The sequence below is a fragment of the Schistocerca serialis genome, chromosome 9 (genome assembly GCF_023864345.2).
Source record: "Schistocerca serialis cubense isolate TAMUIC-IGC-003099 chromosome 9, iqSchSeri2.2, whole genome shotgun sequence".
Taxonomy (NCBI): domain Eukaryota; kingdom Metazoa; phylum Arthropoda; class Insecta; order Orthoptera; family Acrididae; genus Schistocerca; species Schistocerca serialis.
Window position 1 is genome coordinate 29,060,404 of NC_064646.1, and position 13,549 is coordinate 29,073,952.

Consider the following 13,549-nt stretch of genomic DNA (forward strand, 5'->3'; position numbering starts at 1 on the left):
TTGCCAGTGAGACAATGCTATAGAGGAATTCATAGCTGACGTAAAGATGAAACTTGCTGTTATCCCCGCTACTACTGTGTATAACGCTGATCAGTCAGGTTTCACGAAAGAACTGCGTGCACACCGAACTTTATCATTTCTGGGTGAAAAAAAGACGGAGTCGGTTGCCCAGTCAATGGATACGATGACACATGCATATGCGATAACGCCAGTAATGAGTGGTTTACTGTTTCCGCAGCTGTATATCTGTCTTCAACAACTGGAAGGCAAATTAGGACCAGAAATAAAAAATGGACTGTTTAGTTGCAAAAATCTGGAAAAATGGAAAAGAATAATTTTCAACATTTCGTCGAAACGCATTCCTACCAGCTGCAGAAATTAATTCATTGCTTTTATTGGAGTCATGGTCTGGACATAACGACGCGAGAGTGACGAAACATCTAGAAGTAATATAGTTTTCACCTGGAACTACTAGTGCGATTCAACCTCCCGATAAAGAATTTTTTCGACAGTGGAGAGCATTTTTCAGGAAATTACCAGGCAACATTATTTCCGAAACGTCTCTGTCATTTCAGATTTATCAGCGGAACAGTATTCTTAAGCTCCAATCGTTTGTTCATTACCAGTTTTCTTCGCCACGTTTTACGATTTTGATCAAGTATGAAGGCTCTATCCCATTTCTGTCTAAATAAAACTAGTGGTTACTGCGAAGTGCCTGACTGCATCAATTTTTCCTTTGCCCGGTGTGCCTGGTGCAAGGAAAATGTTTCTTTCTGTAATTCAATAGACGCTTTTCATTTTTGTGACGACTACAGCAAATAAATAAAGAACTGTTTCACTGATAGTCAAATGTACAACATTTAAACATTATTATAAGAAATGGCCTACAGGAATTGCTATAAAATGTAGTATTGCGAGGTACATTTCATTTCAACAAATTAAAAGTTCTGGTTGATGGATGTCATCTGTGGCATCAAACACTGCCATGATTTAATTTTCTCTGCTTGCCACTTTTATCAGAATTACATGTGCAAGAACTGAGTTGTCGATATGACGTTATGCAAAAAAATGTATGTATTGTTTAAGCCAGGTTTTCACCGGAGAAAACAAGCTAACAAACAGGAGCAAAAGAGAACTCTGTCTGGTGTACCCGGTAGGTCTCTTGTAGGTCTATCAACCGGACGCCACTGCAGTTACTTAGGTGTCCCTAACTTTCCCCAGTTACCTAATCAGATAATGGAGACCAGCAGTTTAACGTGGAATCCAAAACACGTCTTTCGTGGCCACTCCATCTATGAGAAGTGAATGCTCAATTAAAAATCATAGTGAAAAAGTTGTAGTCTGTACCGGATTTGATCCCGGGCCCTCTGAATGGATCACGAAGCTTGTGCTTTGCCACTAGAATGTTTTTGTTTTAGAAAAAAAAAAAAGAATATGATCATTAGACCTTACAGGCGTAGTGGAAACGCTAGCTGTGCCACCTTTTGAGGTGATGCTCGTCGTCGGTAATTAGTGTTCTGTTTATAAACTTTCCCTCAGTGGTAATGAGAAGCCAGGCAAAAATGGCAGCCCACATACAAGGAAAATTTTGGACTAGTAATATGGAGAGATGGAGATGCAATACCATGTAAAGTGCACGACCCCCACGGACGTCACGCTTCCATACAAATTGGGAGACTTAATTTGATTTGAAATACTGTATTCCTTCATTTTTTATTAAATATTATCTGATAGTGATTGAAAATACATGAAATTCTTCCTTCCTGCGCTGTTTTGCAAACTCCGTCAAGGACAGTGCGCTCGCCGTGCAAAAAAAACTTCACCAAATATCAAAATTTCACATTGTGACTCTAACAAGATAGAGTTGTATCTTGTATGCTGAATATTAGCTCCAAAAACTAAAAACTAATAACACAGCGTTCATAGGTAGTGTTCGCTACCTCGCGTACTCTTCCGCTCCCTCTAGTATAAACGATTCTACCCATATACAAGTGAGTGGTAGTGCATTTTCTGCAAGTGCTCGTTGGCTGATATTTGCTTCCATTCGCTCCATTTTAAACTAGGCTTTAGGTGCTTAAAATTGGTGTCTGTGAACTCCGGATAATTTCGCCACGTGGCGCTGCGTGAGTGATTCGCCGAGTCACTCGCAAGGCGGGCGTGCGTGGCTGTACAAACCACTGCTACGAGGTGTCCTTCGCGCGGCAAAGATGTGTAACTTCAACATTGTTTACAAAATACTTGCAGTGCTTCTCAGCGGCTAAAATTTTGGCACTGCATTTGTTTCGTTATCATCTTCCTGTGTAAATATTTCAGGGTAGGTTTTCGACATGTCTTATTGGACCATTCCCTTGTTAGTAGCGGTGCGCCGGCCGCTGTGCCCGAGCGGTTCTAGGCGCTTCGGCCTGGAACCGCGCTGCTGCTACGGTCACAGGTTCGAATCCCGCCTCGGGCATGGATGTGTGTGATGTCTTTAGGTTAGCTAGGTTTAAATGGTTCTGGGGGACTGATGACCTCAGATGTTAAGTCCCATACTGCCTAGAGCCATTTTTAGTAACGGTGCCCGCCAGCAGATGTACATTGAAACGCAGAAGTAACGGTCTCGCAGCTGGAACAGCTGATGACTATATTGTTTGTTGCTAGTGCATTAATCTCAGTTGTTCGCTTATGCCGTCGCCATTTCCTTAATTTGTTTCGGAATGACAACTATATTATTACTTAGCGTATGATGTTCCACGTAATGATACTGGAGTTGTTGTTTTGTTAAAGTAAATTATCGTCCGAGTGGAGCTTCTGTCCCTAAAAATTTCTGAATGTAGATTGTGCTGCAAAATTAATTTCTATACGGCCACAGGCAAATCTAATTGGTATGAGCGGTCGCTGATTCCCTTTTAATCTTTTGATTAATCCGATCCTGTAATTTTGTTTTAAATACTTGTTTTGGCTATTGATTGAAGCACCATGCCGGCCGGCGTGGCCGTGCGGTTCTAGGCGCTACAGTTTGGAACCGCGTGACCGCTACGGTCGCAGGTTCGAATCCTGCCTCGGGCATGAATGTGTGTGATGTTCTCAGGTTAGTTAGGTTTAAGTAGTTCCAAGTTCTAGGGGACTGATGACCTTAGCAGTTAAGTCCCGTAGTGCTCAGAGCCATTTGAACCATTTGAAGCACCATGTAAATTACGGCTCTGTTACACTCAGTAGTCGTTAAGTGACTAAATCTTTAATTAAATTGCATCTTTTATGGTTTATTATTAATAATGTGTTGTAAGTGATTGTGTATTAAAGTTAAGCTAGCACATCCTCATCTAAGATCTGGCTATCTTAGCAGAAGATTACCGGAATACGGAATAATCCTGGCACAGAGTCGACCAAATTTAACGTAACGTGAGGTTCTCTGCATAACTTTGCCCGTTGTTTGAAAAGAGGTTTAGGCCCATCTAAATTTTAGGCAACAATCCCTTCACAGATTAAGTTTATAAAGGTCGCAATGCATAACGCAATGAATTATTATGGGGCAGTCAGAGAAAACTACGTCCCGTTAGCTGCACTTGTGCCAAGATCTACGTATTTTAGTAGCATCATCATCAATGAAACAAATGTTACTCTGTTTTCAGACGTTTGGAAAGGGATAATTTAAACTAGCACGGAAATAGTTTCAGATGATGAAATATTTATTTTGGCTAAGATTTCTCATGATAATAGTAGTCTTTCGTATTTAATAGACAGACAAAACACTCTTGATACATTTATATAAAAGGACCTATGGCCTCACGTTCGCCTTAATTTGGCGAGTCCTGTGGGGTGAGGAAAATCTGGAGAGCACGTGGTCAATGCTCAGTTTCGAAACACAAACACTCACGTGCATTAAATCCACCTGCCGAACAAAATGTTGATAGCATTTTTGTAAGAAGTGTTGTATGTACCTGGTGGTTGGCATCGAGCAGGATTTTGGGTGGCTGCATACCTTTGCGTGAAGCGCTTCGAATCATTCTTTCTCAAATGTACAATTTTAGACTGATAATTTAAAAGTCCACCACAAATGAAATAATAGGGCAAGCCGAAATTGTTAAGGCTTTGACTACGATTTGAATCTAGGGACCGTGTGTTCGCGACTAACGGAAATCATCTTATTATGCCATTGATTAACTGAACCAAAATTGTAACCAGAACCTAAATGGTAGCCGGCCGGTGTGGCCGAGCGGTTCTAGGCGCTTCAGTCCGGAACCGCGCGACCACTACGGTCGCAGGTTCGAATCCTGCCTCTGGCATGGATGTGTGTGATGTCCTTAGGTTGTAACCTCCCCACAAAAATATTATAATTAAAATGGTGAACCAAGTGTAACCTCCCTACAAAAATAATAATAATGAAAATGGACCAATTATTATGGAACCAAGTGTAAACCCCCACAGAAATATTTCAATTAGAAACCAAGAACCATGAACCATGAGCCATGCGTAACCTCCCACAAAAATATAATAATTAAATGAATTTTTTAAGTTATTGTAACCTCTGAACAAAATTGATTTTAATGTAACCTCTGAACAAAATTGGCTCCCATTTATGATCTCTATGCTGAAATGCATTCACCTTTAATGTTCTCACAAAATTATTTTCTCCTTTAATGTTAAGTTCGAAACAGAAATATTCCTAAACATCAAAATTATAAAAAAAAAATTAGTAACCTGGTAAATTTTATGAGGACAGCAGCGCTGCCCTTCGGCCCTGTATTCTGAATAAAAAAGCAAAAATTCTTACCTCAATAAAAACTGCAAATATATCTGCTCTTATGTAGAAATTTTCTGGCACAGCTTCGTGCAATGCTGGTGTATATTTTTTTTTTTTATTTTTGGAACGAATGATTATGCATTGGAAATATTCTTTAAATTGAAATGAATGCTTTTCTTTAAAAAAATTACTTTATATCATGAAAATTATTATTGCGGCATTTTTGAAAGAAGTTAATAACAGTTAATATACATTACAAGATATGCGCAAGGCTGCTTCTTTACCTTCTACAATAATACACATCCTCCAGAGTCCCGACCAGAGCAGACCGCCGACACGCGCAGTCACGCGCCGACTAGCACGGACTGAAGACTAACGCAGACTGACTACTACTGCCGACACGCGACAAGCAACGACTAACGATGTACTACTCTCTGGTCAGAGACTCTGCCATGCCTCGCCCATCGCCGGCAATGCATACGTCTTACAAGGTTAGTTAGGTTTCAGTAGTTCTAAGTTCTAGTCCCATAGTGCTCAGAGCCGTTTGAACCTAAATGGTAATTCAAAATAGCTAGGACAAGCAACTGTTGAGATTAAAAATTGCTAACACATTCAAATACCTTTATGTTCCTCGTTCGACGCAGACGTTCTGAAGGAACGTCTGGATGGCTTACCTGTCTTCCGAACAACCCCTGTAACCGTCGCGCGGAGCCCTATTCGAACCGCCCCAGTTGGTGGGAGAGGCCCATGACCAACCTCTGCTGCAGAAAACGTTTTTGCTTTTCTCATCTTTGGCCAAGCCCTCCTGTTCCTGCTCTCTGCCTTCCACCGACACCGTTTAAGTTGGTAGAAGATTAGGAAAACTTCTCTGGTCCGTCTGCTACTTCATTTAATTCATTTACACTTGACCACACACTTTCAGGAAGGGTGACAAAATGGAAATCAGGACACAGGACGTGCTCATAAGACTGAAAAGAAATGTGTCGACTTATATTGTTTTTACAGGCATGCAGTTGTCGGAGCAGAGATTAATTAGTTGAATCAATTTTACATTATTATATGTCAGGCAGTATGGAGATTTGTTTTTGCACTCATTTTTAGTCATGTAACGACACCTATTGTGGTGTTACACCGTTTTATTTTAGTTTCTAGTAGATCGCTGACAAAATGGATATATGGGTATTATCGGGTTGGTCAGCTAGTATGCCTGTAATTGCAACCGAATCCTCCAGCTCGACGAGGTGTCGATCGTTGATTACTCACTGGGGACGGCTGCGAAATATACCGATAGCACCTTTAGTGACAGAGTTCTTTAACAAGTTTACAGACTTTATCTCCTCTCCTAATTATTGGTGCCGTTATTGAAGCTAGTGGCGGCGATATACAGAGATAGCGTGGGCCCCCGGGCTCACTAACTTCTTGCCCAGTGAGCTTACTGTGCGAGATGGAACTCCGAGCTCGCATATCACAGTGACTTAGCGCGGTATGGTTTACGTGCCAGAAGATTTAGCAGCAACAATAAATTCGTTATAACAAAAACTCAATATATCTTCTATTACTATCCAGAGCCGGCCGCTGTGGCCGAACGATTCTAGGCAGTTCAGTCCGGAACCGCGCTGCTGCTACGGTCCAGCACTGAATGTCTTATTTGCCTAATAGGTACGACACACGGTGTTATTTTAATAGTTACGCTATTTTCGCCGATCCTTTTTCTTAGTCATCAGTATTCTGACTGGTTTGATGATGCCGACCACGAGTTCCTCTCCTGTGCTAACCTCTTCATCTGAGAGTAGAACTCTCAACCTACGTCCTCAATTATTTGCTAGATATACTCCAATCTCTGTCTTCCTCTACAGTTTTTGCCATCTACAGCCCCCTCTAGTATCATGCAAGTCATTCTCTGATGTCTTAACAGATGTCCTATCACCCTGTCCCTTCTCCTTGTCAGTGTTTTCCACATATTCCTTTACTCTCCTATTCTGCGCAGAGCCTCCTCATTCGTTACCTTATCAGTCCACCTAATTTTCAACATTCTTCTGTAACATCACATCTCAAATGCTTCGATTCTTTTCTGTTCCGGCTTTCCAACAGTCCATGTTTCACTGCAATACAAAGCTGTGCTCCAAAAGTACATTCTCAGAAATTTCTTCCTCAGGTTAAGGCCTATCTTTGATACTAGTATATTTCTCTTGCTAGAATACCCCTTTTTCCAGTGCTAGCCTGCTTTTGATGTCCTCCTTGCTCCGTCCGTCATTGGTTATTTTGCTGCCTAGGTAGAAGAATCTTTACTTCATCTACTTCGTGACCGTTGTAACCTCCCCACCGTAATTTTATAAGAAAGAAAAGACAATACTTAATAGAAATGGGAGCCGAGTGTAACCTCCCCACAAAAATTTGAAAGAAAGAAATATGACAATATTTAATTATGAATCCTAATGGACATTGCGCTAAGTGTAACCTGCCCACAATGAAATGTACTGACAATGGCAACAAAAATGTGAAATTCGCAATCCGACTCAAATATAAATCCTTCAAAAAATTAAAGTCCATTCAGTGACAAGAAAATTCAATTAAACCGAAATATCGGTCTTTGGCCCTGTGCAAAACAATCAGAATTAAAGTCTTACCTCAGAATAAATGGATGTCACATTTCTGCTCTTGTTGTTGCGCACCGCTTGGAGGAACTGCATTGCAAATAATAATATTCTCTTTTTTTGTGATTTTAGTGAAATTTTTCTTCAAAAGAAGTGGAATGAAATGGGAAGTGCAACGAAATCTTTAGTTCAATAAAAAATTAAATTTTTGAAAAAAATGCTTTTGAAATAAAAATTATTATTGGGGGACTTGTTGGACAATAATTACAATAAATAAAATTTTTCATTATCTAATGATTATATTAATTAACAGTATACCTTATTCACCATCTTGACCAGTGTTGCCGACCGCCTACATCACACAACCGCACTGGGCTGCTACTACTAACCGACCGCTCTGCATGACGACTATTAGCGAACTGCTCTGCAACTGAACAGAGCTACTGCTCGCGACGACTACTGACAGAGTACTGCTCTCAACTAGACAGAGCTACAGACTCGCAACGACTAACTGACAGACTCGCAACGACTACTTGACAGACTGAGAACCGCTCGCAACACTCGCGCGGTCAAGCGCATACTCTCTGGTCACAGATGCTACAATGCCTCGCCATCGCTGCTATGTTACATACGTGTTTCATAACCCTCCACTGGGGGGGCAAAAATTTGGCAGCGATGGTGAGTCATTTGGACTTGCCAAGCGCGGCAAAATTTTTCTTTAATTAACAAAATTCTACAACTTACAGAATATTTAAATGTTGTGCACACGCACTAAGTACAATATATATCAGACAAAGACAAAATGTGAGTACATAGTAACAAATCAGAAAAATGTATATACAAATTATTGGACAGATAACAAAGTGCACAGGCACTGAAAAAATTCTTTAGCATATTCAGAACAAATAAACAGACTGGCAAAAATATTATGTTGACAAGTGACATGAGTGTACTTAATGAACATATCAGGAAATCATAAAGGTTATACAAATCATATTGAAAAATGAGAAAAGTGCACAGGCACTGAAGTTCAGTAAAAAACATATTAACACCTAACATAAGTGCACATGCACTGTAGTTCAGAAAATAAAAAAATGTATATACAATATAAAAGACAAGAGTGGACATATACTGTACTTCAGAACAAATCAAAAAAATGTCTTTAGCATTTTCGCAATGAATAAACTTAATGGCAAGAAAATCATGTCCAAAGTGCACATGCACTGAAAAATGTCTTTAGCATTTTCACAACAAATAAACATAATGGCAAACATCATGTCGACCAGTGCCATAAGTGTACTCGCACTGGAGTTCAGGAATCGAAAAAATGTATAACCTATGAACATAAATGATGTTACCAAAAAATTTTTTTCTTTATGTGACAAGAATCAGGATAGGAAAGGGAAGGATTGCATCATGGTTGTAGCACTTTAGATTGCACACAGCTGCTCTGAAAGTCCATATCTTTCCACAGAAGTACAACACCAAGTGACACAACTTGAAGTTCTTTTCCCATCAGAATTTATCAGTGTAGCCAAGACACTGAACTGTCGTAGTAATGTTCCATGTTTTCATTTTGGCAGTACATTACGTACACCAAACAGTGGGACCATAATAATGTCTTCATCGCTCATGGTGGTGGACAGCATGTCGTGTCAACACCACACTCTTACAAGGCACACCAACGTAGAATTAGTGCAAAAACCAAATATAGTGCTCCATGATCACTAGGATAAACAGGACAAATGGACATTGCAGTAATTCAGGGTAGTCAGCTTATGAGGTGAAGGACATCAAGTCACATAATATTGACAATTACAGTCTTCATTGATAGTTTGTGGCATTCATAGCCCAGTTATTGAACATTTCTGTACCAAGTATGTAGTATTACAGAAAAATGTTCATTAATTGTTTTACATAGAATCAGTAGCCTTCTTTTCCTGGTTACAAAATATTATGAAATAATCTCATTCTTTTCAGTTACAGAGTATAATTAAGAATCATTAACCTTCTCCTAATTACAGTTAATTAATCGTTTGTCATTCCAATAATAATCATTAGCCTTTTCCTAATTACAGTTGATTAATCATTTGTCGTTAATTAATCATTTGTCTAATTACAGTTAATTAATCATTTGTCTAATTACAGTTAATTAATCATTTGTCATTCTAATATAGTAAGAATCATTAGTCTTCTCCTAATTACAAAGCATTATTAAACAGTACCATAGTTAATTAATTATGTGTCATTACAATCTATTAAGAATCACTAGCTGGCATCATGGGTAATCGTATTACAATAAACAGTGGCGGTCCTTGGCCAGTTACAAAGTATATTTAGTAAGACAGAATAATGTTCATCAGAAGCCTTAATTGAAAAGGAGAGTCAATTATTGGCCTAGCATTAACATAATACATTGAGTGATACAAATTATTGGCACTCATTGGCCATTAACCAAAACATGAAAACTCAACATGGGGAAAAAAGGGCTAATTAATGGCATAATTAATAACAATTCTTCAAGTGACATTGATTATTGGCACTCAGTGGCCAGCAAGTATTGAATAGAATCATCATTCAGTATTATAAAGATTATTACGAAGTCATTATTAAAAATCAGTTAATTACAGTCAAATCATTAATAATCACAGGCATTATAAGTAGTATCATTACAATAAACAGTGGCAGTCATCAGCTAGTGACAAAGCATTATTTTGAATATAGTCTCATTAAGTGGTCATTATTCAAGTGACATGCTATTCAGAGTTGATCAGTATTATTCAGAATTATCATAAACTAGTGACATTATGTGCGACTGGTAATACATTTTTTTGGTAGCAATGCATTGCGTTGGGATCGATAATTAATTGCTGAAACATAACACTATTTGCTTTTGACCTATTGCAGCAAATGAGGATAGGTAACGTCATTCGTCATGAGTCAGCTGTAGCAAGATTATGTAACAAGGCAGTACATGTGATCACATTTATAAACGATAGACACAAATGGGTAAAAAATATAAAAATGCAAGTACTAGAACAGGTATAATAAGTAACAGGTTTAGTAAGTATCATGAAAAACTTCTCCTGGAAAAATTACAAAATGGATTATTGACCTGAAAGAAGAAACGCACACTATGCTGAAAAGTAGTGAACTTCGAATTAACAGGTAGCGAAATGTGTATAAAAATGTGTTTCATAGCTGTCCTTTCCAAAACTTTCCGTCATCCTACTATGCAATATTACACCTGCTGTCAAAGCAAACTGCAACAAATACTTAAATAACTACATAACATAAATACATAACTTCAACATTATCCTCATCTGTAAAGAAAAAACTTCATTATCCACATTACCATAACTTCATTATTATCATCACCTGTACAGAAAACTTCATTATTCATAATACCATTTCCTTCATCATTATTCATCAGTATTCATTATCATCAGCAAAAAAAATCACTTCATTACTCATTATACAACTATTCCTTATCTCTAGCATATTTCATCACTAAAACTAAGATGTGTAGTTCTCTCTGACAGCCTGCATCAATCACCTTGTATTCTGAAAGAAAAAATTAGTTAAGACTGCTATTCTGTGATGAGTATAGTATATTCTTGTTAATGCTTGTTAATCCTGATCCATTTACTCTTCCTCATGAAGTTATTGCATCTCCTTTCGTTTATCCCGTAGGTGAAATTCCCATTTCTGTTTAAGTTATTTCTTACACGCATTATTCTTTCTGAAATTGATGAACAAAGATTAATGTCTTGCATTTAAATCATATACCCACTAAATAATGACTGGTTAATGGTGACGCAATTAAGCATACAGCATAACATGACAGAAAACGTAATATGTTAAAGACGTTGACAGTGTTCAGATGCAAAAATGTACACAGAATAATACAATGCAGTAGCAAAAAAAATGTAAAACAGTCACGATGTTGAGATGTCATAGGGCAAAAAAAAAAATGTCAAAGTCGACTGTTGTGTGTTATATCTTAACTATTTCACAATACATACAAACAAAACTGGAGTACAATCATATACACAAAAAAAAGTGGAAAATGTGCACGGTCTGATGTGTAACGACAAGAAAAGCGACCTGCTAACCTTACCTTGCCGGGCACTTGCCAAGAAAAAATACGATAATCATCAGTAATTAGTCAGGTGAAATAATTCCATTAGTAAACGACATCATAGTGTGTTGAATCATAAAGTGTCTTCATTCAATAAAGGGTTTGATATTTGAGATGTGGTGATTGCCTTTCGATTTTCTGGTTCTCAAAGTTTCGACGTGTACAACATTGGGGTGAGGGATGCTGCGAATCCGATACGGACCTGCGTATAGAAGTTCAAATTTACTGCACTTACCTTTTAATTTGCTGGATAAATAGTGTGTACGTACTAGTATCTTCTGTCCAACGTGAAAGTCGCGGCGTGTACAAACCTGTTTTTGCTGTCTTCTCCGGCGCTCTGCGGCACGTTTGATGTTGTTCAGCGCAATGTCAATTATTTCGTGGTGTCGTAATCGACGAGATGTAGGAAATGTTATTAATTCTTTAATTTTGTTAGGTGGTTCAGCATTTTTCAGTATAACAGACGGAGATAGCATAGTGGATTCATTTGGAATGGAATTAATTACATCTTGGAATGAGAATATGTGTGTGTCCCAATCAATATGTCTTTTGTGGCAGTATATTCGGCACAGTTTACCAATTTCTTTCATTAATCTTTCACAAGGGTTCGAAGAAGCGTGGTACTTGGATATATAGATCGGAGAAATGTTTCTGGCTCGTAACATGCGTGTCCATACGCTACTACGGAATTGAGATCCATTGTCAGAAATTACTTTCATTACATGCCCTACATGAGATAGAAAATGTTTTACAAATGCTTTCGAAACAGTTTTAGCAGTAGCTTTGCGTAATGGAGTGAAAGTAACAAATTTTGAAGTGAGCTCAACAGCGACAAATATGTAGCAAAAACCTCTGTTAGTTCTGGGAATCGGACCAAAAATATCTACTGCGGCCATGTGTCTTAATTTAACAGGTATAATGGGATATAATGGAGGAATATGTGAAGTGGTGTCTGATTTAGCTTTCTGGCAAATTTTACAAGACGCTAAAACTCGTCGTATACGTTTCTCCATGTTAGTAAAATAAGAGTTCTGTCTCAGTATAAGAAAACATTTTCGTGCTCCGTAATGTGCGTAACTTAAATGAGTGTACCAGATGAATTTGTTAACCAGTTCGTCAGGAATGCATAATAACCAATTGTTGCTGTCAGGATGAGAGCGGCGAAACAGAATGTCATTGCGTACAGTGTAGTGGTTTCTAATCGTAACATTATTGCTATCTTGCCAAAGGTGTTTAATTTCTTTCCACACATTGTCTTTATTTTGCTCCTTTGCTATGTCCTGTAATGACGATGAAATAAAGTTTTCAAATGCAACTTGCTGAATGTACATGACACTGAAATTTGTTTTGCAGAAGTTGGTTGCTACGTCTTGCTGATTATTGCCGAGAGAACGCGATAGTGCGTCTGCTATAACATTTTGTGTGCCGGGAATGTGAACTATTGTAAAATTAAATTCCTGTAAATAAAGTTTCCATCTACTTAATCTATCGTGAGTGAATTTGGCCGAAAGTAAAAATTGTATCGCTCTGTGATCTGTGTAAACAGTGGTATGTCTGCCATAAAGAAAATGTCGAAATCTCGTGAAAGCCCATACAACACATAATGTTTCAAGTTCTGTAACAGAATAATTTCGTTCAGCAGGTGACAGAATGCGACTTGCAAATGCGATGTTTTTAATTACTGTAGAGCCATCTTCTTCAATTTCCTGAAAAATGTGTACGCCTAAAGAGGTATTGGAACTGTCGGTGGCAATGGAAAAATTTCTAGTAAGATCTGGGTGCGATAAAAGTGGAGCATTCAACAAAGCATGCTTCAGGTTCATGAACTCAGAATGTGCTTGCTTATCCCAAGACCAAATAGTGTTTTTACCTGTTAATTGGCATAGTCTAGGCGTGTCTAAAGCGGAGTGATGAATAAATTTACGAAAAAAGTTAATTAAGCCCAAAAAACTGCGTAATTGCTTCTTTGTCGTCGGAACAGTAATATCACGTAGAGCTTGAAGTTTTTCTGGATCAGGTGCAATGCCTTCAGCTGAAATTACGTGTCCAAGAAATTTTATAGAAGTTTTGCCAAAGTGCGATTTACTAAGA